The sequence below is a fragment of the Benincasa hispida genome, chromosome 12, assembly GCF_027475165.1.
Source record: "Benincasa hispida cultivar pf3 chromosome 12, pf3_genome.v1.1, whole genome shotgun sequence".
NCBI lineage: Eukaryota > Viridiplantae > Streptophyta > Magnoliopsida > Cucurbitales > Cucurbitaceae > Benincasa > Benincasa hispida.
In genome coordinates this window covers 1785807-1813412 of record NC_143489.1, presented here as the reverse complement: position 1 = coordinate 1813412, position 27606 = coordinate 1785807, and the positions used below count along the sequence as shown (strand labels likewise).

General features: G+C 33.5%; 1 long non-coding RNA gene across 1 annotated transcript; it reads right to left on the bottom strand.

Annotated features, from left to right (window-relative positions):
* Positions 1–9459: 9459 nt before the first annotated feature.
* Positions 9460–11120, bottom strand: LOC150031692 (uncharacterized). The gene is made up of 2 exons (XR_016525366.1): positions 10368–11120; positions 9460–9705 (listed from the first exon to the last, which is right to left on the bottom strand). It is a non-coding gene; the product is annotated as an uncharacterized LOC150031692 (long non-coding RNA).
* Between the last annotated feature and the right edge of the window lie 16486 nt (positions 11121–27606).

Sequence of the window (27606 nt, the reverse complement as noted above, 5' to 3'; positions counted from 1 at the left end):
AATCCAAACTACCAAACAAAGAAAAATCATTCATTATAAATAGTAACAATAACATCTTGTGCACTAGAGCCAGTCCCCTGATTAGGATAAACACTAGACCCATGTATTAAGGTCAATAGATGATCAACTCCCAGCTTTTCAGGTAATGACTCTTCATAAGTTCCCTAGACTCGTTTGCCAACACATTTAATGTCCTCTTCCCCATAGAGCTGGAAGAAATTCCCTCGTTGAACCACTTTCAGCAGTAGGAATCTCAGTGTGAACCAAATCAAGTACATGCTTGCCTTAATATAAACGGTAACTAAGAGAAATGGCAAAGTGTTGGGATTGGTGTCCTAAATCTCCTTGTAATATCGTAGTTTGTAAACTTTGTTAAACATATTGTTGTTAATAAAATAAGTGTTATTTTATCAGCATATACTCAATCCAATAAACTAAGATCCGAGGTTATTTCATGTAATTTAAACAAGTATGTAAAGACATACAAGTAGATCTTGTTTAAATAATAACCTAAATGTTCTATAGTAGATGAATAAGGCTGAGTACCTTATCCTGGTGAGACTACGGATATGACCCGTTATGTAAGTGTTATAAGTGTTGTAAAGTGCTACAAATGATTTGATCCTAATCATTCATGTAGAGACATATGAGCGGGATATCCTATATAAAGAGTTTGTATAAGACTGGACCACGAAATGATTAGCTCTTTATATAACGTCGTTAATAATAGAGACTTACATTTCACTAGGATGACCATATGTGACATGAATCCTGCTCATGAAGGCGGTCATTTGATTTGTATGGGTGAGAGTGGCCAGATTGCCAACTCAATAAGCCTACATTTTGGGAATTTGTCTGATTGGGGAGCTGGGAACACAACTATACGAGACGGAATTCACTCTTTCCCCGATGCAGGGGATAGTAGATAAATTGCTCCCTCAAGGGTTGATTCTGGGGCTTGAACATAGTGGCCACACTTTCTCCCGACTCGAGAGGGACTTGGTTATAGTTAAACTATGACTAACTATGACTTATTGTTCATTAGAGGGATCAGTGGTACCTAAGGAGTTAGATGTAACTACAAGGGCAAAACAGTAATTTTGGTCCAGCTGTACTTACGAGCAATTTGTGAAGGGTCATCACACTGTTGATTGGTTATATCCAATGGACAAAAAAATTTATTTGTAGTGCGAAGAGTAAAACTGTCGGTATTTAGTGGAATGATCGACAATTAACGGATATTGGGTAATTTAATTAAAGAGTTTAATTAATTATCCAAGTACCATTGGAGCTTCAATCTACAAGTCCATAAGGTCCCCTTTGTAGCTCAATAGGGATTTAATTGAGAATTATTTTTGAATTAATTTGAAGTGTTCAAATTAATTGAGGGAAATAATTATATATGATATAATTAATTATATTAATTATATGTGATATAATTAATATAATGTATTTGATACATTATAAGATAAGGTAATATGAGAGGAATTTGAATATGATTCAAATACTAATTATATGAATGAGATTCATATAATTAAATATAAATAAATACCATAAATAAGTTGAGTGAATTAAATATTTGAATATGATTCAAATATTAGTTATATAAATGAGATTCATATAAGTGAATTTAATATAAATGTGATTTATATCAAATGCCATGCATTGTTGAGAGAAAATAAAATCTATATGTTGTGTTGTATTTGGTGTAATATAAAACCATAGGCTATATTTTATATTTGATATAACATATAACGTATATATATATATGTATATATATATATATATATATATGTGTATTTTATTATTATTAATTAATTTAAATTAATTAAAGGGAGGGAGTTATAACTCCCTACCCCATTCTCTCAGTTAATTACGTGGGTTGTGGAAGAATGAATGGTACTGATTCATCTTCTTCCACAATTCTCAGTGCTGTGCCCAGGGAAAAAATCACAGAGAAGAAAATTCACTCTCTTCCTCCTCTCCATCTCCTTCCCTCTTCCAAAATTCTAAGGCAAAGCCCACATCTCCTGCCATTCTCAAACCCTAAAGAGAATACAAGAGACTCTGTTTGGTGGTGTCTCTTTTGGAAAAAGAGATCAGTTTGAGGGAATTCTTGAAGAATCGTTCTTCAAAGGTAAGGTTTCTAAAACCTAATTTTATAACATGTTGTAATTTATGTAAATACATATCTTGTTCTTAATTTACTATACAACTTACATTCAACGAAAAATAGGCATTGGGATGATCTTGCTTTTGTTCAAGGATCTCTTTTTTTAGAGTTCCTTCACATAGAGCACAGGTCCAAGAACATATAAAACAATTAAGATATCAAGATTTTGAGTCAAGGGTATTCCACAAATGTGACATGGAAAACCCAAAAAAACCTTTGTAGCTAGAGGACTGATACGACGTTTGATCTAGTTGATCACAAACACCCCATAGGTTAAGAAAACACTAGTACCAATTCGATTGAGTATACTGGCAAGACTTGTAGACAAACCCAACTTGTGAGTGGAAGGACACCAATTTTCAATGTCAATTTTGTGCAAGAGAACATACTTCACACTCAAATCAAAATAGGGTAGTTGAACCTTTAAAGGCCAAGCTATTTTGACCCCTTCAGTTAAGTCAAACACTAAGTCAGATATTAAGGGCCTTCGTTCAGTAACATTTTCAGGTGCACACCGATCAAGATATTTATTTATTAGAGTAGTAGAAAGCATAAAGCAATGACCTTTCACATGAACTTTGAAGTAGTCAAGGCTATCTACCTTCCCCAACTGATGTGACAGATTCATATAAAACTCATGAACCAAGCGTAGATAATAAGCTCCAAGATTCAGAATCGATATCAACAAATCAACCTTCACTAATAAGTCCATAATCTCAAGACAATCCTTAGCTTATTTAGACAACTCTTTTTTTCACAAGAATTCTTCTGTTGACTATAAAATTTCACATATTTGCATTATCTTCTAAATGAAACAAAATCTCATCAAGAGGCACAACCGAGACAAATGTAGAAGAAGAATTTTTCTTATTAGGTTTAACAAGTTGATTTTCTTAAGGCCTAGGAGAACTGATGTGTAAACTCCTAGATTCAGAATGATCATCTTCATTTTCCTCCCAATGAGAATCATGCTCATCTTGATCATCACTTATCTTAGAGGAGCTTGCCCCAACATCATTCCCTTTCCCCTTACCTTTTTATCTCAACATACTAATAGAAGATTGTCTTCGGATTTGTCCTCAGCAGAAGCTGACACATCTTCACTATCATTTTCTTCTTCTGAAACAATAGGGCTACTCACCAATGCTTTATGCCTATTTTCAATAGCAAAATAAACATCACCATGCTCCCTTTGACTAACCTATTTTTGAGGAACATCTTCCTCATTCAATATTCTAGAGGTAATTACATTTGATAATACATCAAGTGAATGTTCCTTTGTTACGGTATTAGTTGTATTGCCAATTTCATGCTCTCTATTTTGAAGATTCGAAACATCCTCCTCAGGATTTATAACATTGTCAACAAAATCTGTACTCATCCCAGCAAAACTATCTGGATTTGTCAATATCAAAACCCTAATTTCTTGTTCAACACAATTTTCCTGAAGAATTTCAGGAATACTAAAAGACTCAACATACAGTGTTTCAACAGATTTACCAACATTTTTCATAACACTAGACTCATTACCAGTTGGATTTAAGGACTCACCTTTATGTTGAGGAGACATAACGATAGTATTTGGTCCAACCAGGTCTTCCATTGTAAGAGCAATAAAAGTTTCTCCACGTTTCTTCATCCTTTTTGACTTAGGTATTAGCCAAAGCTATTTCTTTTTGGCAATGGCAAAAAAGCAACACTTTCATGCAAATTCTCAAAAGCCTCTTGATTTTCATTAGAGTTAGCACCATCTGCCATGACAGAATCATCCTCTTCCTAAAGCTTCACAAGTTTCTTCCGATTAGCTTTTTGTTTGTATCTCACCATTTTCGTTTATTCAATATCAGTTCCTCATGTGTGCTACCATTTTGTAAAGGAGATGAATACCCAAGACACGATCACACAGGAAGTGAAAAGATTGTGGATGAACAAACTTGAAAATTCAAAAAAGATTTTCCAGCCAAAACATAACTGTCATGGGTTAAAAATAATCATCTCATAGTGATAAATTTTTACCTTCCAACAACATGCACTAAGCCATGTTATAAATGAGAGCCTTGTCGTGCGAGCACAAGTAATGGGCCTTGCTCATGAGGCTTACAACCCTTTAAGTAATTGTTATTGAACAATCGTGCATAAGCCGAAAGATGCTCTAAGGGCTTCAAATTGACTAACATTCAGTGCCTTTGTGAAAATATCAGCTATCTGTTTGTTAGTTCAAACATGCTCAAGAACAATCTATTTACTTTCAACCAAGTCTCTGATAAAATGATGTTTGATGTTTATGTATTTGGTTATTTTATGTTGGACTGATTTTTTGATATATTGATAGCATTCAAGTTATCATAGTATAAGATCATAACATTAAGAGACATTATACACACCCAGCATTGTGTCATCCGCAAGAGTTGAGTATAACTATTACCTCTTGCTATGTATTCAGTCTCTGTAGTAGATAGGGCAACACAATTATGCATTTTACTGAATTAGGACACTAAGTTGTTCCCAAGAAAGAAACAACCTCAAAGATTGTTTTTGTGATCTTTAGAACTTCCAGCCCAATCTGCATCACAATATCCAACAAGTGAGCTATTATTATCAAAGGTTTACAAAATTCCATACTCATTGTTGTCGTGGGCCTTTTGTCTTCATTCCATTGCTTGTAAAGATCATGATAAGCTAAGGCACCAAACGAATCAAAAGCGTCATTTTCATGACTGAATATTGGAAAGTCATGTTCCTGAAGTCTTTCTTATGAACTGTCAGTGGAGATGCAACTGACAAGAGGTCTGATATCCCCATTAGATTTATAGTCTTCATCTGAATCCTCATCAGACATAGTCAGAATATGCCCTTTGCTTTAGCACTTCAAGAAGGTTGGATATTCATCTTAAAAATGACCAGAACCTTCACACTTTCTATACCTGCCTGATTTCTCCTTATTGTTCATTTTACCAGCCTTCCTCTTTGTCCTCTAAGACTTCTGAGTGCCAAAACCTGGGTTCCCACTTGACTTAGTAAAGAATTTTGGTCTTCTTTCAAACTTTTTTAACACATGAGAGAATTTTTTAGACAGTAGAGAAACATCATCAATAAGTTTTTCCTCAGTCTTCAAGAGAATCAACATCTTTATCCTTTACCACATATTATAAGGCAATTCCTTTACTATTCTTCTCAATTCTGTCATTCAAAGACATTTCAAATGTGAGGAAGGAGCCAAACATACATTCATAGCTGAAATATCATTTGCTTCTTCAAACGCAGTGATTTTCATATCAAACCTCATGGGAAGAGATCTCAGAATTTTCCTTATCAGTGTCTCTTCAGATATTTTTTCTTCAAGAGCGAAGGATTCATTCACAAGATCAAGTAATCTCACATTAAATTTAGGAATAGTTTCATCTTCATGCATCTTAAGATTTTTAAATTTAGTAGCTAACAATTGAAGCCTTAACAGTTTAACTTTAGATGTTCCTTCATGAGCCACAACAAGAAAATTTCGAGCTTCTTTTGCAAAAACACAAGTGTTGATCAATCAAAAGATATTTTTGGCAACCCCATTGAATATGACATTCAACGCAAGAGAATTCCAAAAAAGGCTTCATCTTCAACTTCAGTCCACATGACTTCGGGCTTGAGAACTTTCTCTCCGTTTTCATTAATTATATGAGGATGAGACCAACCCATAATAACAAATTTCAAGGATTTAAGGATAATTACAAGAATAATATGATTTTTTTTTTAAAAAAAATGACATTAGGTAGTGGTAAATTTTTCTAAAATAATATTGTTCAAAAAATACATTTCTATTTTAGGGTTCAGCTGAAAAGTTATGACAAATTTAGGGTAAAGATATTGTGTACCTGGTCCATGAGTTCGATTATCTACCTCATCTGCCACATAAACAACCTAAGTGTACAAAACTAGAGGAAACTCGTATGGGTACATGAGTTTAGCTTTTCTTTGGAAAAAATTATTTTAATGTTGCTTGTTGAGTAATTACTTCTTTCTCTCTTTGGTGTTGTGTTGTCAATCAAGGACAAATGTCCTTTTTTTTAATTTTACTTTGCCTTTAATGTTTAACAAAATGAAAGTTTTACTTTCCCATTTTCTTAGATAAATGAGCATGGAAAAAATTGGGAGAAAGGAGAGAGTGATGGAAATGAGCTTTCTAAAGCTCTCATTTAGGGAAATTAAACAAAATCCAATTCCTAAATTTGCTCTAGGACCAAAGGAATCAAAGAAATCAAGCATTGAAGATGGAAACCATATGAAGAAGGCCAATTAAAAAATGAAATTGAGTATAAAAATAGAGAAGTTCTCAAACATACCCCAAATGGAAAAAAAATCAATTACGAAGCCAAGAGCCAAATCCATCTATGGATTTTCATCTTCAATGCTTTCAAATTCATGTATGGATTTCACCCAATTGGAGAACCCAAGAGCCAAATGTAGGAATTTTTTTCTCCACAACCTCAGAATTGAACCTAACATCCAAACTTCCCAATATCTTCTCCATCGAACTTATATCATTTTCTTCTAAAACAACCCACTGGGTACTCTTAATTTCTTCCTTGGCATTTTTACAAACACTGGGGGTGAAGAAGAATTTTATTTTTAAAATAGAGAAAAAAGAAGAATTTCTAGAAAATGAAGAAAGAAAGAATTCTTCAAAATTTTTAAAAATTTGATTTGTCTCAATATATTAAAGATAATGGAGATTTCTCCATTGCTGGACAATCTTCAAAGGAACTCGTGGATGTGGTCCACGATTTTCTTGTTGTGCATAGATACCCTCCAATAAAATCTATAATGTGGCAGCCATGTGGAGTTTAAATCGTGGATTAGGAATACGATTTTCTATAACCATGTATCAGATCCACGATTTTTCAACCTATTTTTGTCAATATTTTTTATCAACTCTATTTTTGTCATTATTTATTAAAATAACATTATTTTTTTAAAAAAAAATTCCAAGATTTATTATCGATAGATTTTAAGAAGGCTGTCATCCTTGCCTTCCAATAAGCATAATTCAATCCATCCAAAACTGGTCGAACATGAGGTTGCTCCGCCTTCTTTTATACCTTCCATAGCCAAACAACAGGATCACAACACCAAAGATAATGGTGACCCACTCTGATACCAATTGAAAATAATATATGGAAGTACCTACTAGAAGATAAATAATGTTATGAGCAATGTCACAACATTCCACAAAACATTAATTAATAATAAAGATCACACAAAAGAAATACCAGAAATTGTTAACCGAATTCAATGAATATCTCCTACGTCTAGGGAGTAGTATGCCCAAGAAAGATAACTCCACTAATATAAATGATAAGTAATTACAACATAGTACTCATCTAATACAACACAAATACGTAACCTCTATAGAGCTTAATCACTCAATTAAACACCTACACTCCCCCTAGATGTGAGAGTCCCTCTCTCGGATACTTAGACTTCTCTTAAGCAATGATATCAATGAAGACTGACTTAAGCTCCCTTTAAGTCGCGAGACTCCTTCTCACTTGCATTTTATCTTTCCCTTTTGAGCAAAGACCACTTCACTCAATTTGCCTAGGCTCCCCTTAAGTGTGAGAATCCCTTCTCTTGAAGTATACTGATGAAGCACGCAAATAGCTTGAAGTAACTCTCCAATCTCAAGACAACACAATCTTCTCTACCGTCGAGAATTGACAATGAAAACACTTGTGACTAGAAAGTGTCACAAGGCAAGCGACAATTCAAATCTCTTTGTTAAAATGACCAACCTAACCCAAAAACTAAGAGTCTTGAAATACTCATAGGGGATACAGAGAAACCCAATTCTAACTTCCAAAAATACTCGAGCACGAATAAGGAATAGATTTGCAATAACATTACAGACAAGATTTTTCACGTAAGGAAAGTATTTTGCAGGATCGACATTTTTAGAAAGAAACCCTTAATCGGATAAGTCGAATGAAGAGACAACCCAGATAACATTTGACTGCCTTAAACAAATATTGCCAATACGCAAAGTATAGCACTAGGGATTGAGATAAATATAGATAGAGATTCATTTGCCCTAAATATAATTCAATCAAACTATTGTGAGAAAATTATCGAAAGGTTTAACCAAACCAATGCTAAGTCTGTGATTATACCTATTGCATAACATTTTAAGCTGTCCTTAGCTAATTTACCTACAGAAATTGGCTTGGAACACCTAAATGAGATGCAAATTGTACCTTATTGTTAAGCTGTTGGCAGTCTCATGTACCTAATGATATTAAGAAGGCCAAACCTCTTCTATTTTGCTAGTCTAGTGAGTAGATACATGCCAAACTCAGGCAAGAGATGTTGGAAACCTACAAAATGGGTACTAAGGTATTTAATTTGGTCTATAAATGCTAAGTTAGCCTATCAGAACACACACGGGGCAAATTTAGAGCTATATGGCTATGTAGACTCTGACTTTGTAAGGGACTTAGACAAAAGAAGGTCCTTATCTGATTATGTATTTCTATATAGACCTAATCTACTCAATTGGAAAGCAAACTTACAGTTAGTCATGGCATTATCAACAACAGAGGTAGAATCCATATCACTAGTAGAAGCAATTAAAGACAAATTATGGCTTAAGGGCTTGATGAAGGAGTTAAGTATAAATCAAACAATAGATAAAATCTATTATGACAACCAAAGTGTCATTCATCTTTCCAAAAATCTACAATACCACTCAAGAACTAAATGTATTGATGTAAAGTACTAAGTACAAGATAAAATAGGAGAGGGAGAAGTTGAGGTGTTGAAAGTTCATACCATCGAGAACACGATTGACATGCTCATGAAGCCTATCTTAAAGTTCAAGCTCCTCAATTGTCTCAAGTTAATCGACTTCAATTTAACTATAAAAGATTGAAGAAAGTCATATCTGGAAGGAAAAAGGCTGCATGCATTGGAATCAAGGTGAAGATTTGAAGAATACTCTAACTCCAACGGATCTTTTTCAACAAATAACAAACTATTATAGCATATTTACCTATATATGTATAGATCTAAGTTGTAAAAGTAGATATAGTGAGTAAATCTATAAAGAAAGCACATATCTTTATTCTTATAGCCTTTTAATAAATGTTTTCCTCCTTTCTGTGGATGTAGGCTTTACTTGGTCGAAGCACATACATCCTTGTAACGACCTGACACCCTAGGACTTAAGTTAGGCTGTTACTAAATACATGCATGCATGGAACTCAAAACGACACTCTGTTATGGCGAAATAAATGCTAATTAAATAAGGTAAGTTCAAAAGACTTTCATTAAATTCAAATATTAAAACAATAGTAGAGTGCCCATAAATCATAAAAGATAATAAATAAGTCTGAAAAACGATTCTTAAAAGTAAGTTTTAAACATCAAAACTAAAAGTTAAGAGAAACATGAAAAGAACTCTAAATCTCATGAGCGGAAGCGTAAAAACTAGTCCTAGTGGCTCGATCATGAATTCCGCTTGTCCATCGCCGGTGCATCTCTACCCTTACCTGAAACAATAACATGAGAAAGAATGAGTATAAAATACTCAGTAAGTAACCCCACCATTGGAGTCAGGCTAGGCATCTATGTCCTCTAGATACCTACCCTGGTGAAACATATAAACTACTCTAGTTCTCATGGGACACATATACACATGAAACAAAAAGGAGACTGAGTTCTATCCTACTGTAGTTAAGTATGCCCACTACTTCTGGTGAATCCCGAAGTAGACAAAAAACTGGTGAATCCCGAAGGAGACACAAACTGGTGAATCCCGAAGGAAACACAAACTGGTGAATTTCGAAGGAAACACAAAATCTAATGGGCATTTAACTAATCAGTAAGGACACTTGCACAGTCTCAACATCATAATTATCACTATATGAATCTATGACATACATATATACCTCAACATCATGGCTCTATAACATACACATATGCCTCAATATCATCAGATCTAATACAATCATATGGAATCAAATACAATCTCATGCTAGCATTCAAGTGTCTATGTGCACAAATAAGTCTTTCAGATCTCATACCAGAGCATATATCGGTCATACTACACTATTAGTCTATCATGCTGTCATTCTGCCATAACATTCATTTATCATGCTAGCATACATCTAGTGCCTGGCTCGTGGGCAGTTCTAGTAGTAAGATTACTTACCTTAAATTTGGTCACAATTTAATCCAAGTAATTAACCCTCTTACAACTCTTGGAAGGCTTTGAATCCACCCTATAACATACATTACAAATATTAATTTAGCACCCCTGGTACAGAAATAACAAATCCAAAGTTTTAAACTCATCTTTGGGGTCTAAATCCAATTAACCAAATTATTTAAAGATCTTCAATTTAACTTTATCTAAATTGAAAATCCGCAGACAATCTCAGACAGTCAACGAAACCGGCAACTCCAAGTAAGACTCTGACATAAGAACGCAACCAAGTTTTAAAATTAAAACCAAGACCTAATCACACATACTCCAACTACTGCCAAAAAATTCGGGTAAACTCACCCAAGGTGTGATATGAGGTGCACCAAATCTGCTAAAACAATTCCAACTTCAAAGGTGTGATATGAATTCAAAGTTGACACATGAAGGTCTCAATCGATTGGTGCCAACAGTAAATGGGCAGTCAAGAATCCATTGAAAACAATCCTAAACAATAGAAATCTTACCCAAGTTAATAAATCTGATGATGACACAAGCAACGACGGCGGCGACAGGAGGAGTCCGGTGCAGATCTGGTCGATTGAAAAAGTGGAGCAGTGGCGACTCCGATGCAGACGCGTTTGGAGCGGTGTTGGTCGATTCGGACGAAGCGACTCGAACGCGGATGGCTTTGGCGTGGGAGATCGGAATTAGATCTGGGCAGTGTGAACGGTTGAGACGTGAAGAGGTCGAAGTGAATTTGGGCTGAAGATTTAGTCGCGCACGTGAGGGAGAAAATAATTTTTGGGGGGGGGGAGTTTATAAAATAATAATAATAAACTAAAAAGGAAATAAATAAATTATATTTTATTCTTTTTCTTATTCCACTTTATACTATTAAATTCCTTTCCTTCTAAAAAAGAAACTAATTCCTGCCATTAATTTTCAAATTGAATAATTTCACGCCAAAATCCCAAAATGCCCTCCAACTAATAACAATTACTGAAATTCTAAATAATAAAAAATTACTGAAATTACATTATTACTAAAAAATATACGGGGTGTTACAATCCTTGTGTCATTTTCTTCTTCTCCTTGGTTTTTCTTTATTTGTGCATGAGTTAATAATGATTTCTTCATACAAAACTTCATAGAAACAACTCAAAAACTTAAAAGAGAGGGAGAGAGTGAAACCAAGAAAGAGAGAGATTTTTACGTTTCTGTCTGAAAATGAATTCTAATCAGATCTGAAAATTGTCTCATCTCAATGTGTAAAAACTCCTTCAGCAATGTGGTAGCCTAATAACCACACATGACACCTACCTCTTCCACTTTTAGATAAGTTTTTCTTTCAATTTCGGGCCGGCAAAACACAATAAAAGCCCAACAGGTTCTTACATCCGTTTATTGTTTTTCTTTTTGCTTTCGATTATTGTTGGAAGAAGAATTGAATCATCAATATCATAAGATGATAATAAGAGTCATTGATGTCAAAATCTGGATAGGAGAAATGCACCTGATCTTCATATGAGAACAACGGTAAATTGGTAATTTGGGAAATAATGTGACTTGCAAAATGGAAAGATCAGCACACTAGTATGTTGCTTGCCACACAAGACTTCAATGTTTAAGTCAAAAGATGTAACTTTATAGCAAGTAGAGAGTTTGGAAGATATGACTTACTTGCCCTTGAACAATCATGATGTATTTATAGGTGGAGTTGACCTAAGTTTAAGATTTTGGAGTTGCATGAGAATTTTCCATTGACTTACTAGGCTGAGGTGTGCCTCGTTTGGTATTTTTCTAGGGTTGGCCCCGGCCAAAGTCGATGACGACCACTTCCTTTTAGCTATATTTTTGGCCTAAAATGGTGCATTCAGCCGAAGCATGGATGAGACATGTCCCATTAGACATTTGACCGAGCACAGTAGCTTGGGCTAGATCCATTTTCTAGGCCTAATTTGATCCTAAGTTGTCAGTTTTTGTTCGAATCATACTATTTTATTGACTTTGTTGGTTTTACTTTTTCGTTAGATGTCGATTATATCATTTGATCTATTAAATTACATTAGGATTGACTTTTATTTATTGTTTGTTGTATTTTTTTAACGTGTTTTCTGTAGTGTTTCTATAGTGTTTAATAACTATTTTTGTGTTTTATTGGCATCTAATCTTTTAGGATAAATTTTCTATTTCTTGCTATTTAGAAATGTTCCTAAAATGTTTAAAAATAGAGAAGAAATATGGAAGGTTGTGTGTGGGTACATAATAGAATACACACGTATACGTAAGATAAGAAATTTGAATACTTTAGCTAAATTAATTATTTTGAAGAAAAAATACTACTATTTTATATTAGAAAAAGGGGTAAAATTTGTGAGAGAAAAGGAACATATTTCGTGTTTTTTTTCGAAATTAAAAAGAGAGAGAGAAAAAAATTATTCAATAATATACCTTTTTTCTTTAATAAAATGCGGTCGTTACTCCTAAACTTGGCAAGATGTATTAATTTTTACCTTACTTTTTAATTTTTTAAATTTGTATATTAGACTATATATAAGTGTTGTAATCTTTACTTTAAAATTAAATATCTTCTCATTTTTACCTTCACATGAACTTTTATATATTATTATTATTATTTTTTTAAAAAAAACCATTACTTTTTTTGTGTGTAATGAATTATGTGTATATTTATTTACAAATGATGGGGTAGTGATGAGGTCTGAAAGAAAAATAACACTAGAGCTGAATTTTAGTTGTCATTTTTGAAAATTTTGTTTCATACTCAAAATCTTTTATATCAAGAAGCTTAATTTTGTACTATGCTAGAATTTTATTGAAACTAGAGCAAAGGATTGTTTTGAGGTTGGACTTGAGAATATGCATTAAATATTTTAAATCCAATCTTGGTTCGGGACAAGAGTTTAGGAAGTCTTCGCTTCAAAATCCTTTCTCATGAGTTTGAATTTTAAATAATAAACACTATTCAACTTCATAATTTTTATTCTATAGTAATATTTTTTAGAATACTCTTTCTCTCACTTATAATTTTTTTTTTTTTTGTCTTTGATTTCTTTTTAAACATTATTATTATTATTATTATTATTATTATTATTAGATTAGTTTTTGAGTAAAATACCTTTTTGGCCTCTAGATTTTGAATGTAGTTTACACATTTGGTCTTTAAGATTTGAATTTTATTTCAACTTAGCCTCTAAATTTCAAAATGTTAAAATTTTACTCGTGAGATTTGGGTTTCGTTTCAATTTGGTCCTTAGGTTTCAAGATTTTATATTTTTAACCTTTTCATTAAATACTCACTTTCAATTATTAGCGTTAATTTTTATTAATTAATTAAAAATAATATGAAGTAAAATTTTGATTTTAATTTTAAAAGTGATAGAAAATTGTGAAAGTTTAATTATAATTCTTTTAGGGAAATTATTTCAAATGGTACAATTGTTGAAAATATTTACAAGATATAGCAAAATTTTAGAACTATCAATGATAGACATTAATAGAAGTCTATCAGTGTCTATCATTGATAGTTCTAAAATTTTGCTATATTTTGTAAATATTTTAGTTTATTTTTCTATTTTTAAAAACAACCAATTCTTTTAATAATTTTTAATTTATTAACCTAAATTAATAGTAAAGACAGAAAATGGATATTCAGTGAATAAATGAGTTTAAAAGTGTAAATCTTGAAATATAGGGACCAAATTGAGCTAAAACTTAAATGTCAAGGGTAAAATTATAACATTTTAGAACTTAAGAACTATTTGAAACCAAACTCAGAATTTAAGAACTAAATGTACAACATTTTGAAACCTATGGACTAAAAAGAAACTATACCCAAAACCTAGGGACGAAAAAAGTATTTTTCTCTTAGTTTTTTTTTAATGCTCTCTCTCCCCTTTTTCGTTAAAATAAAGTGTTATTATGTTACATAATTGTCTCTAAGTTTAAAACTACAATCTGCCGCTAGCTTACCATCGAGTTTCTTAACCAAGACATGAGATATGTTGGTAAGAATGTAGACTCTAGCTTTTGTATTTATCCTTGTCCATTTGTTATATGCATCCCGAATAGTCCGATTTGCGTTTGAGCCGTGGTTTGGAGGACACTCCTCATTTAAAATGAACATAAGATCATCAATTACCAGTATTGTATCGGAAAGATATCCCTACATGACAACATTGGTTTTTGTTCATCTAATTTAACAAACATTTTCTGTTTTATTTTTCTACTCGATTCAAATAATAATAAAATTAGTCATTAAAAATCCAGCTATGCGCACAAATGTCCCCAAAGTATTTTGGAGATTTTTATTTTTTTTTTAAAAAAAAATTATAATTATGGAGTAAACTTCGTAAAACTTGAAGTAAAGTTAAAAATTACAATCATTATGCTAAAATGGATGAAATTAAAAATTTTAAGATGAAAATTGATAACATGCCAAGATTAAATACAAACACTAATTAAATCATATCAATCTTTATATATTAATATATATACCACATTAACGTCTATGTAATAACATCAACTCAACTAACATAAAGTACATTAGTTATTAGTCAAGACTAAGAAGAAGAAGATAAAGAGACTGAAGAAATTCTTTCTTTTGTATTTAATTTTTCACATATTACAAAGGGGCTACACTAGCACTATTTCTGAGCTTTAATTGCCATCATTGAGGGCAACAATGAAATACAAATAATCTATAACTAATAGAAGAGAGAGAGAAAAATGAATATACAACCAATCAGATTGAGATAAAAATAACAACCTAATCAGATAATTGGAATAAAAATTACTCTTGTGACATGGCAGCTGAATTAGCAACCCCTATGACTTGGCATCCTCATCCTCTGTCTTCTCAGCTTCTTCTTTCAGCTGGGACTGCTCTCTAACATACCCCCTCAAACTTGAGGCTAGTTCAACTAGGCCAAGTTTGTCACGTAAGTAGTAGAAGTGTGAGTGAAATAGTGGTTTAGTTAAGCAGTCAACATGTTGATCAGTGGTGGGAACATAAGGAACTTCAAGGTTTCCTTTCATGATTTGATCACAGATGAAGTGCACGTCTATTTCGATGTGCTTGGTTCTAGCATGAAAGACATGATTGGCAGCAAGAGTATTGGCACTCAAGTTATCATAAAATAGGTTTGAACGAAGAGCTCATTCCCATTTCCTTGAGAAGTTGCTGCAACCATATAATTTCAGAGGTCGCGTGGGCAAGAGCTCGATACTCAGATTTGGTACTTGATGGAGAAACAACTATTTGCTTCTTAGAAAACCATGAGACCAAGTTGTTTCCTACAAAAACACAATAAGCAGCCATCTTGTCATCAAGGTTTGATGCCCAAATAGCATCTAAAAAGGCAGTTATTTGGAGATCCTGACTTGTTTGGAACAGAAGACCAAGATTCTTAGTGCCACTGACATACCGAAGTAAACATTTTACTGCTTGCCAATGAGTGTCTGTTGGTTTTGAAGGAATTGGAGCAAGGTGTTGACAGTATATGCTATGTCCGGTCTGGTGTGTGTTAAATACTGAAAAGCTCCAACGGTGCTGCGATATAGAAAGGGGTCTTTAAATGGTTTGCCTTCAGATTTATATAGGTGTTTTCCTTGAACACTGGGCGAAGTAGTAGGTTTGAGAGTTTCCAGATTTAGTTTGTGAAGGAGGTCATCTATATACTTTGCTTGATTGAGAATAATCCTCGAGTCAACATATGTAACTTGAATTCCAAGAAAATAATGTAATCAGACAAAGTCTTTTAAGGCAAAATTGTTGTCCAACTGCCTAATGAGAAGTTCAATAAGTGTCGAGTCATTCCCTGTCACTATTACATCATCAACATATACAAGGAGGAAGATTATAGCAGATCATTTGTGAAGAATGAACAGAGAGCTGTCAGATGTTGAGTTTTTGAATCCCCAATTGAGAAGGATTGTTTTTAAAACTGTGTTCCAAGCCCAAGGGGCTTGTTTGAAGCCATAAATGGCTTTAGTAAGCTTGCGCACATAGTGTGGATACCTTGCATCAACATATCCTGGTGGTTGAGACATATAAACATTTTCAGTGAGGGTGCCATTGAGAAAGGCATTATTGAAGTTCAATTGACAAAATGGCCAATGATAAGTGACAACAATGCTAAGTATTACTCGAATAGTTGATGCTTTGACAATAGGGCTAAAGGTTTCAAAGAAATCAATTCCCGAATGTTGATGAAACTCTTTGGCTACTAGTTGTGCTTTGTAGCATTGAATGGATCCATCTGCATTCCTTTTCAGACGGTAAATCCATTTGTTCCCAATCACATTTTAGGAGGAAGAAAGAGGAACAAGCTGCCATGTATTATTTTGAAGGAGAGCTTCATATTCACTATCCATTGCTTGCTTCCAATGGGGATTGGCTAGGGCATCTTTCACTCTAGTTGGTTCTGTGAAGTTTCAGTCAGTTTTCTGAGCAATCCATGTTTTTGGTTTGAAGATTCCAACTTTGGCTCTTGTGATCATTAGATGTGAAGGTAGTGGAAGGAGGGGGGGGGGGTGTTGAGGGGCGGGGTTGAGTTGGTGAATCAGATAGGGCTGGTGAGGGTGGTGAGGTAAGGGAGTTTGGAGAGGTGGGACGGTCTTCGGGTAGGGATATCGGGATAGAGGAGGATGTGGTAGGTTGTGTCGAAGTAGGTTCTGTTCTGGTTTGGTTTGATGAATTCGGAAATGAGGAGGATGATGATAATGAATCTGACAGTAGGATTATATTTGTATTAGTATGAGAGGTATCCGGGCTGCGTGGTGTTGTATGGTTGGTTGTAGGGAAATAGGGAGCTGGAAGGGATGTTCTGTAATAGAGGTTGCAAGTTGGGTTGTGCTAACTGATTTTTTGGATTTTGAGCAGTTTTCACCCGAGGTTTGGAGGCAAATGGAAAGATAGCCTCATTAAACTTGACATTTCTAGATACATAGATCCTTCCAGACGAGCTTAAGTAGCGATAACCCTTATGAATTGGACTTCGCCCCAAATAAACAAACTGTTCAGAGTGTAGTTGAAAGTTGTTGTCTTGGTAGGGACGTAGGCAGGGGTAGTACACAGAGCCAAAGACCCTAAGAGAAAAGAGATCCATTTTAGTTTTAAATAGTAATTCAATTGGAGATTTACCTTGGAGAATAGGGGTAGGAAGCCCATTGATCAAGGTAGAAGCTGTGAAGAATGCATCCCACTAAAATGACAATGGCATAGAGGCCTGTGCAAAAAGAGTTAAACCAGTCTCAATCACATCCATTTTGTGCTGAAGAATAAGGACACAACCGTCTTGTTATTATTCCTTCAGATTCATAGATATAGAATATTTTGGAGTATTCACTACCATTATTAGTTTGTAGAGTCTTGATGGTTTTGTTGAATTGGTTCTTCACCATCTTAAGGAAATGGTTGAAAGCATTCACAGCCTCAATCTTTAACTTAAGAGGATAAATCCATAGATACCTGTTGAAGTCATCAATGAATGATATATAATATCTATAACCATTAGATGATGTAATTGGTGTTGGATCCCATACATCGGAGTGAATAATATCAAGGGTAGTAGAGGCATGAGAATCAGAATTTGGATAGGGAAGTGAATGAGACTTGCCTAGTTGACATAATTCACAAAATAAGGATTCTTCATTAGTCTTTGTATCAACATTATAGCTCTTGAGTAAATAACGTAAAGTTTTAAAAGACGGGTGACCTAAGCGTCTATGCCAAACAGTACATGACTCAACAAAATTTATCCAAACTTTTCCACTTGTGATAAAAGCTGCTAGGTCCTTATTTTTGTGCAGATACTGATGCTTTTGAGGATTGCTATTCGTCAATGTTTTAACGTCGTCTAATCTGTATAATCCATCTAAGCTCCCCTCTCAGACATGTGAGTCCCGTAGCCTTGTCCTTAACCAAACAATGATCACCATAAAATCAAGAAAGAATGAGTTATCTTGGGCAAGCTTAGAGACACTTAGTAAATTCTTATCTATTGTAGGAACACTCAGTACATTTCGAAGATAAAACTTATTTTGTCCATAGATAAGCAGGAGTCACCTATGTAAGTAATTTGTAACTTGTCACCATTACCAATTGTAACTAACCTCCATATTCGAATGGGTTGATTATATTGTGAGGATCAGCTGTCACATGATTAGTAGCACCAATATCTTTATACCAGAAGGAGTCTCCAACTGTTTCGGGTGTGGCAATAAAGGGATTGGATGTGTGGGAAGACAGAAATGCATTTGAATTGTTGTTTGATGCAGACATACCAGAATGTCCTCGTCCTTGAGTTTCATTGGGAATAAACTCTTTCTCAAACTTGTGATAACAAACCATAGCAGTGTGGCCATATTTTCCACATACCTGGCAGATTGGACGGTTGTTGCCACGACTTCTTCCTCGTCCTTTATTGTTCATACCATTGTGCTGATGGTTGTGATCTTGTTGTTCACCACCACGAGATCCTTCTGACTGTGGTCGATTGAAGAAAGGAGGTACTTGAGATCTCAAGCCATTTGGTGGTTTATTGAACACAACATTGACAGATACAGGGTTGTTGAAGGAGCTGCTTGCCTTCATGGAGTTTTGGTGCTCGAGTCTCTTTTCATAAGCTCGGATTGCATATCCAACCACGACATGTCTAGCTTTCCCTGAATACCTACCACGACAGGGTTTTATTCTTTATCTAGCCCTAGAAGAACCTGGGAAATGAGGGCTCTGGTTGGAACTGGACTTCCTGCCTGAGCTAGGTTGTCTGAGTGTGTTTTCATTAGGCTTAGATATTCATTCATCTTGAGGTTTCCTTTTCTTATTGGTTGAAAAGTCTGACGGGGATAATCTTCCTCCGCCCTTGATTGGATTCCAAATAGCTCATGAATAGCTTGCCATAGATCTTTGGCGTTATCAAATCCAAGTAGTTGAACTGCTACTTTTGGGGTCATGGAATTATAGAGCCATCCAAGTAAGAGTTGATCGACTTGAATCCAGGCTTCACACTGAGGGTTGATGCTTCGCTCAACAGTGGTGCTGACTAAATCTTCGGAAATCGTTTGTGTGGTGACTCCGAAGGATTACGAGGGAGTTTCAGGGGAGGGAAGAAACATGGGTGGGTAAGGAGTTGTATCTAATAAGTGGCCCTCGAGCTTGTAGCTTCCTAGAATGGGAAGAGCAAACATCTTCCACAGGAGATAGGTCCCTCCTTCCAATTTGGTGCTGGTGATTTAATTAAGAAGTTGATTGAGAGGTGGATGATTGAACCGAGCATGTTTGGGTACTGAGGAGACTGTCATGGGAATAGCGTTGGCCATGTAGGCTCTGATACCAAGTCAAAACTAAGAAGAAGATAAAGAGGCTGAAGGAATTCCTTCTTCTATATTTAATTTTCACACATTACAAAGGGGCTACAACAACCCTATTTATGAGCTTTAATTGCCAGCATTGAGGGCAACAATGGAATACAAAGAATCTGTAACTAATAGGAGAGAGGGGAAAAATGAATATATAGCCAATCAGATTGAGATAAAAATAACAACCTCAACTAATCAGATAATTGGAATAAAAATTACTCCTTGTGACATGGCATCCTCATCCTCTGTCTTCTTAGCCTCTTTTTCCGGTTGGGACTGCTCTCTAACATTATTGGACCAAGATGTTAGAGATTCAAATCTCTCACTAGTCTCATATATTTTTTAGCTAAAAAAAAATTAACAGCATTAATAACAAGAGAATTTACAAGAATATCAAACCATAAAAATAAAGATTAAACACGTAGTTGTTTTTGTTTGTTAACTTTGATATCCTAGGTAGATATTATGGAATTTATATGCTCCACGTGCAGCACAAAGAAAACAACTCAATGAAACCATTGCCTATACAGAGAAAAAAAAACATATCACACATAACAGAATATAAATGTCATTTCATGGTACAAAAATAAGACATTTTTAAGTCCAACTTTTTCAATTGTTGTTTTTTCTTCCTCCACTTGTTGAGTATCATATATCAATTTTATATATCCCATGACTCCAGAGAATATATGTAATAATAATATATTATCAAGAAATCCAGTTTATAATATACCACTTAATCTACATTTCAAATTTAATGTATGTTATTGGCATAATATTAGTCGTTCGAGAATATAATATATCTTATATATTTCTAAGAATTGAAATGAAACTACGTATGAATAAAAAAACGAATAATGAATACTTGAACGATAAGATTGATCTATACATTTGAGGAGAGAATTCAGATCGTGACTATTTAAGTTCAATGCTAAAATCATTCCCTCTGCATAGTGTTGAACTCGAAAAAACAATAAGTTCTACTATATATATATATATATAGGAAAATTCCACTTTTAATCTCTATGGTTCAAGTTTTGTTAGCATTGTAGTCTCTAATTTTAGAACTCGATATTTTAGACCTTATTTTATAACCATTTTATTTTTAGTTTTCTATTTTGAAATTTATGTTTATTTTCTCTCAAATTTGTCATAATTGTTTTCACTACTTTTCTTAGAGAAACATTTGAATTGTTAGTCAAAATTTAAAAACAAAAACAAGTTTTTTAAAATTATTTTTTAATTTTCAAAACTTCGTTTGGGTTTTAAAAACATTGGTAAAATGTAGACTACACAACATAGAAATTTATGGTGAAAGTAGATTTGGAGAGGAGGTCACTGAATATAGAATTGCTCCAAATTAAATACGTTTAACTTTGGAGTTCCTTTGATTGAGTCACCAAAAAAGAAAGTACACTTTATTAGTATTGGTAGTAATTTTCAATTATTTTAAGTCTTTTAGATTCCTTCTCTCATTCAGATATAATTTCATTTTATTCATGTACCCTTCCTAAACTCTGGCATTACATTATAAATTTTAAATTGTTTTTAGATCCTCTTTTTCCCTCACCTTCCTCTTTTTCTCAACCTTCTCCCTTTGGTTGTTACCATCCCGACCTACTACAATCCAATACTTTTTTCTTTCTCCTTATTTTTTTCCTCTTCTTTTCCCTTTCCTCCCATCCCATTTATTATTATTATTTTTATTCTTTGAAGAAAGAGGATAGAAATAAAAGAAAAAGTGTTTAAAATCTTATTTATATTTTAGAAAAATTCAACAAAAAAAATTTAAGAAAAATCAAGTGTCACATTAGACTTTCTCTTAGTAGTTAAAAAAAAAATAAGTAGACAACAAAATGCTATAAATATAAAATCCATCGATTATTTAAAAATAAAAACGTTTAGTTTAAAAATACATCGACCAAAATATAATGCTAAACTCGTTAACACATCACACTTTCTAAACATTGAATCCCCATCTCACAAATAGTTAAGCTATAAAAATAAATGAAAAGAAAAAAAAATCATGGTCTAGTACCAAGCTTTTTTTCTTTTTTTTTTTTCTTTTTTTTTTTTTAAGAATATAACTAATAGTACTTTAAAAGAAAGAAACAACAAAACAAGACAATAAAAGCTTATAAAATTTTACATCTGTGTGTAGTTATCTTCATATTTTTCATGAAACATACCATTATGTAATAATAAATTAAAAAAATAAAGATACTTGAAGGGAGATTTTATTACGACATGACTGTTTTGTACTTGGTTTTACTGTGTTTTCTTGGACTGTTTGTCCTTGTCTGTTAACAGTTGTTGTCTTTCCCTTTAATCAAGGATAGATTGTGCCCTCCTAATCCTTCCGAAAATGCCTCTGCTTAGGTATGCAAAATCTATTCTTGACTCCTCTTTATGGAGTCCTTGTATACCTCATTTGTTAAGCAAAAAGGTCTAACCAAACCAATCCTTGGTCTCTCTTTATTATCAAAATCCAAGTTGGAATTGAAGGAACTCTTCGAAAAGAGAATCTTGAGCGGAAGCAATATCGACCAAAATTCATTTTTTATTGAATATAAATTTTACAATAAACAAGAAATAAGATATGCATTTATTTATAAATTACAGCATGCTAATGAAAGAGTTTTAGAAACCTCACCTTTGAAGATCTTTCTTCAAGAATTCCCTCGAACAGCATACGAACCTTTTGAAGACTTTCTCCAAGAAAAACCTCAAACAAGTTCAAACACGACCACAATGGTTTTCTCGGTATTCTTGGAGTGAGAACCGAGGAGTGGTGGGATTTGACTATTTTGGATTTGAGGGAAAACTTAACGGTAAGAAGGAAAGATTGAGAATGTTCTAAAAAACTGAAACACACCCAGAACTCTTCTATTGTTTTCTCGTTATCAAATTTGACCATCTTAGCAAGAAGAAGATTTTCTTTTTCTACATGCCAAAAATAACCACCACCCACTTATGTGGGTGGAGTGAAAGAAGAGAGAGAGAGTTGTAACTCCCTCTCTTATTATTAAATATAAATATGGTAACTAACTTATCATATTATATATATATATATGTTATATCAAATATAACATATAACCTATAGTTTTAATATTGTATCACATACAATATAAACTATAGTTTCTTTTTTCTCTTATATGACATTTAATATAAATCATAATTATATTAAATTTAACAACTATGAATTCAATTCATAGAAACTACATTTGAATCTTATTCAAATATTTATTTTCTCTCATTAAGCCATAATGTATCAAATACATTATAATAATTATATCACATATAATTGAAACAACTTAATTATATCATATGTAATTAAATCCCTCTATTAATTTGGACAATTCAAATTAATCCAAAACCTGTTCTATTAATCCTATTGAGCTACCAAAGGGACTTCATGGACCTGTAGCTTGAAGCTCCAACGATACATGAATAGATAATTAAACTCTTTAATTAAATTATTCACCATCTGTTAACTGTTGGGCACTACACTAAAGGTCAACAACTGCACTTTTCGCACTACAGATATATTTCTGTGTCCATTGAATATAACCAATCAACAGTACGATGACCTTTCACAAATTGCTCGTAAGTACAACTATGCTAAATTACCTTTTTGCCCCTGTAGTTACATCTAACTCCTTAAGTACCACTGATCTCTCTAATGAACAATAGATCATAGTCCAACTATGACTAAATCTCTCTCTAGCCATGAAAGAGTGTGGCGCCACATTGTTCAAAATCGGGAATCAGCCCTTAAGCGAGCAATTTATCTTCTTACTCCTACCTCGGGGAAGGAGTGATTCCATCTTGTGTAGCTGTGTTCCTAGCTCCCCAATCAGATAAATCCCCAAAATGGTAGGCTTGTTGAATCGGCGATCTAGTCACTCCCACCCATACAAATCAAAGGACCGCCCTCATAGGTAGGAATTCACAACTCACTCAGGATTTAAGTCATGTTACCTATGGTTATCCTGGTGAAATATAAGTCTCTATTATGAACGACGTTATATAATGAGACTAAATTAATAGAGTATATTAACATGCAGCGGAGAAAATCAGAATCAATGCACTATAATTATACTTAATTTGAGTTTAAAACATGCTTCAAAGTAACTATTACAGAAGAGGGTTTGCTGAATGCAATACCTTTGATGAAACCTCTTCAGCACTAGCTGAGCTCCACATAAAAATGCTTCAATCTACAAGTAGACCACCACGAAGATCTTCTCTACTATTCTCTTGTAAAGATTTTGTGGTGAAATTTGAAATTAGGATTTATAATTTGAAATGTTCAAATTCGATTATGGTTTCTATTTATTGTATTCGATACAATTGAAATGTTTAATTTTATAGAATTAAACGAAATTGGAGAATCAATTAATGTTTAAATTCTGATTTAAATATTAATTATATGAAATTAAATTCATTATAGTGAAATTTGTATTTTATTAATTTAATATTAGATATTAAATTTATAAAATTAATTAAAAGGTTTGGTTAATTAGTTTTATTTAAAATTAATTAATTGAATTAATTTTTTTATAAAACTAATAAAACAAAAAAAAAATTATTTAGTTGGCTTTAGAAATCAATTTTTTGTTAAAAAAAAATTGAAATTACAAAGTGGAGATTTCCAAAAGTTGGAAATCTCCATTATGGTGCACAACACCTTATTCATCCAATTCCATTTTCTCTATAAAGAAGAAGTTGACCTTCATACAAGCTTTGAATTTGCATAATGAAAACTTTATAAATTAAAGTGTTGGTCGGAATAATGATTTTAAGCTTTCAAGAACTCTGCAGATTTTGAAACCTTCCAAACTCTCATCAAATTTAACTTATTTAAGTGTTTCCACCACACAATCCTTGCAAGAGAATAGTAGAGAAGATTGAATCATTTTCACGTGAGAGGTTTCATCAAAGGTATTGTATTTAGCAAACCCTCTTCTGTAATAGTTACTTTGAAGCATATTTTAAACTCAAATTAAGTATAATTAGAGTGCTTATTGATTATGATTTTCTCCACTGCATATTAATATACTCTATCAATTGGTATCAGAGCTTAAGAGAACAATCTATCTGCTAACCCTAAACCAGGTAGGAATAAATTCCATATTGCAAAGTTATGTCCCCAACTATCTATCCGGTCTTATCCCCAAAATGGGAGGCTTATTGAACAGTACTATTGGACTACTCTCACCTATGCAAATCAAAGGATAATCCCGAATAAACAGGAGTTCATAGTTAGTTCAGGATTAAGATCGAGTTACCCTAGGTCATTGAGTTTGAGATAGTCAATTTTAATAGTAAACGGTTGTTATAAAGAAAAGTGACTATTTCGAGGTCCGGTCTTATGCAAACTCATTGCACAGGATGCCCCCACTCACATGTCTCTACATGAATTATTTTTGGATCACATCATTTATATCGGTATACAAAATGGGCCACATCCAATAGTATCACCAGGATGAGGTACCCAATCTCATCCATATACTTATATACCATTTTTGCTACATACTAAAACTTGATCTATTTTTATGTCACCACATAAAGTTAAAGTATTCATGTTATAGCCATGGATTTGTTTATTGGATTTCATAAAAGGATGCAACATAAATAGTAATTTATTAAATAAAAAACTCAACAACATTTTTATTGATAAATAGAATATATTAACAACATTTACGAACTACGAGTTTAGGACATTCCCAATATAAACATTTCATGGTTCGGTCTTATACAAACTCCTTTATATATAATATCCCCGCTTACATGTCTATACATGAGTGATCATGATCAGATCATTTGTAGCACTTTACAACAATTGTAACACCTAAAAAGCGAGCCATACTCGTAGTGTCACCAGGATAAGGTACCCAGCCTTATCCATCTACTATAGACCATTTAGGTTATCACTTAAACATGATCCACCCGTATGTCTCTACATACATGTTTAAGTTACAAAAATAACCTTGGAATGTTAGTTTATTGGTTTGTGGTTAATGCAATTGAAATATCATATATTTTATAGACAATGAATTTGAATAAAATATCATATATTTCATTAAATGCACAATGAGTTTGTTCAATAATGTTTATAAACTATAAGACCCAACGAGATTTAGGGCATCAATCCCAACAAGTACTAGAGCATACCATGGCCGACACAGCAAAGAATGATCCTTCTGTGGAACCAAGTACCCTCATCCCTTCCACCTCTTTCCGAAATGAGTTTGATTTGAAAATCAATCAAGAAACTCAACTTGATCCATACAGATATTAAGTACGATCTGGTACCAAGTTGGTTGGGACCCCCGACTTCACCAACCTCCTAAATCAAGTATCATCCATCAAGCTAGATAAAGGTAACTTCTTTCTTTGGCAGAATATTGTTTTACCTATCCTGAGATGCTATACACTTGAAGGACATTTGATTGGGAAAACTTCTCTTCCTAAACAATCAATCATTATTCCACCTTGAAGCAAAATGTCTTGTTCTTCCTAATCACGAATACGACAACTTGTTGGTTGTTGATTAGCTCCCTATGGGTTGGCTTTATAACTCCATGTCTCCAATTATTGCTTGTTACTGGGGTATAGTGTATGCCCTAGTTTAGGGTATTGTATACTGTTTCTGTGATGTACATTAGTCTCCCTAGGCTTTGGAACATATGGGAGATTGTTGGGATTGGTGTCTTAATTCTCTTGGTAGTCTCATAGTTTGTAAACACTTTGTAAACATTTTGTTATTAATAAAATAAGGGTTATTTTATAAGCATTTACTCAATCCAATAAACTAAGATCCAAGGTTATTTTATGTAACTTAAGTATGTATGTGGAGATGTACAAGTGGATCATGCCTTAAGTGATAAATTAAATGGTCTGTAGTATATGAACAAAGGAGGGATACCTTATCCTGGTGACACTATGGATACGACCCGCTTTGTAGATGTTACAAGTATTGTAAAGTGCTACAAATGGTCTGATTCTGACTATTCATGTGGAGACATGCGAGTGGGGGTATTCTATACAAAGAGTTTGTATAAGACCGGACCACGAAATGATTAGTCTTTCTATATAACGTCGTTCATAATTGAGACTTACATTTCACTAGGATGACCATAAGTGACATGACCTTAATCTTGAGTGAGTTGGGAACTCCTGCCTATGAAGGAGGTCATTTGATTTGTATGGGTGAGAGTGGTCAGATTGCTAACTCAACAAGCCTATCATTTTGAGGATTTTTCTGATTGGGGAGTTGGGAACCCAGCTAAACAAGACGGAATTCATTCCTTCCCCGAAGCTGGGATAAGTAGACAAATTACTCCCTTAAAGGCTGATTTTGAGTCTTGAACATAGTGGCCACACCTTCTCTTGGGAAGAGAAGACTCAGTCATAGTAAGACTATGACTTATTGTTCATTAGAGAAATTAGTCGTACTTAAGGAGTTAGATGTAACTATAGGGGTAAAATAGTAAATTGGTCCAGCTGTACTTACGAGCGATTTGTGAAGGGTTTTCGCACTGTTGATTGATTGTATGGACACAGAAATATATATATAATGCAAATAGTGTAACTGTCGGTCTTTAGTGGAGTGCCCAACACTTAACGGATGGTGGATCTCGTGATTAAAGAGTTTAGTCAATTATTCACGTATCATTGGAGCTTAAAGCTACAGGTCTATAAAGCCCCCTTGGTAGCTCTATTGATTCAAGTTGAGAATCAAATTTTGGGTTAGTTTGAAGTGTTCAAATTAACAAGAGGAAACTTGATTATATATGATATAATTAAATTAATTCAATTATATGCGATATAATTGATATGATGTATTTTATACATTATT